The sequence below is a fragment of the Bos indicus genome, chromosome 12, assembly GCF_029378745.1.
Source record: "Bos indicus isolate NIAB-ARS_2022 breed Sahiwal x Tharparkar chromosome 12, NIAB-ARS_B.indTharparkar_mat_pri_1.0, whole genome shotgun sequence".
Lineage (NCBI taxonomy): Eukaryota > Metazoa > Chordata > Mammalia > Artiodactyla > Bovidae > Bos > Bos indicus.
Genome location: NC_091771.1, coordinates 40,991,036 through 40,992,355, shown reverse-complemented (window position 1 = coordinate 40,992,355; position 1,320 = coordinate 40,991,036). Strand labels below are relative to the sequence as shown.

Genomic DNA, 1,320 nt, shown 5'->3' with positions numbered 1-1,320 from the left:
AATAAATAGGCTCCTAACCAAAACTATAAAACTGTGTTTATTGATTGGGTCACTCACAACATGGACAGGCATTAATATGAGAGATTTCTGTATGAAATCTTTATGAGCACCAGTATGAAAGATTTCCCCATTATTTCCTTTCATGAGCTCTCCTGTGAGGGTTTGGATCCCTAGTGGTTGGTGGTGCCAGGAGAAATATAATCAACTTTAGGGAAAATGATGCCAAAAAAGAAAGAGGCAAAGGGGGAGAGTGTTAAGTTCAATGTTCTGGAGTAAATTTGCTGGATTTCCTAGGGCTTCCAGGTGCTTACATTCCCAAAGTTTGACATAGTTTGACATAACCCTTCCTTTGATTATTTGAGTGAGTGTCCTTTAATATATTTTAGGCTAACTCACTTTAAGTTTACTTTACTAGAAGACAGATTTCTACACTTGATCTTAGCCAAAAGGCCGAGAAGCGATGAAGACAGATTTCTAACTACTAAATATGTGTAGATTTTACAATCTATTTTCTTGCATTCTATTTTACATGATATAAAATTTTTAATGTCACAATGAGCATTGAATCCACAGAAAGATCTTTTTTCTTATAAAGGTTTTTAGTTGATAGGTACATGAAAATTTCACAGTAAAGAAAATATTTTCCCAGAGAAACAGAAGTATATACTTTTTTAAATTTTATTTTTAAACTTTACAATGTTGTATTAGTTCTGCCAAATATCGAAATGAATCCGCCATATTATACAGAGTGAAGTAAGCCAGAAAGAAAAACACCAATACAGTATACTAACGCATATATATGGAATTTAGAAAGATGGCAGCGAAAGAAGTATATACTTTTTATTCAGCTTCATTCTAAAAGCAGGCTGGTAAATGAAATACATTTTGTTATATATTAATCTTCAGAGTGACCCAGTGATGGTACTATTAACATTCTAGAGAAAAAAGAAAAGAAAAGAAATAAGCTAGAGAAGCTAAGGGAATTGTGTGAATTCAATATATGACTGTATTGTACCAGAGTTATGTACTTAACCACTGCACTGCAGTCACTCATTATTCACTGGGTACTTTTTTAAGAGAAAAAAAAAATAAAGAAAAAATGAATCTGCTTCCTAAATGTTTTAGATGAATGGCAAAACTAATACAATATTGTAAAGTTTAAAAATAAAATAAAATTTAAAAAAATAAAAAAATAAAAATTTGAAGATGCAAAATGCATAACAACAAAAAATAAAATAAAATAAAATAAAAATTATGGTAGCTGACCTATGGCTATTGATGTTACCCAGTGAATCTTCCTGGAAAAAACAAATGGGTGCA

General features: G+C 30.9%; 1 pseudogene; it reads right to left on the bottom strand.

Annotated features, from left to right (window-relative positions):
* Positions 1 to 360: 360 nt before the first annotated feature.
* On the bottom strand, positions 361 to 462 carry LOC139186293 (U2 spliceosomal RNA; annotated as a pseudogene).
* Positions 463 to 1,320: the final 858 nt, after the last annotated feature.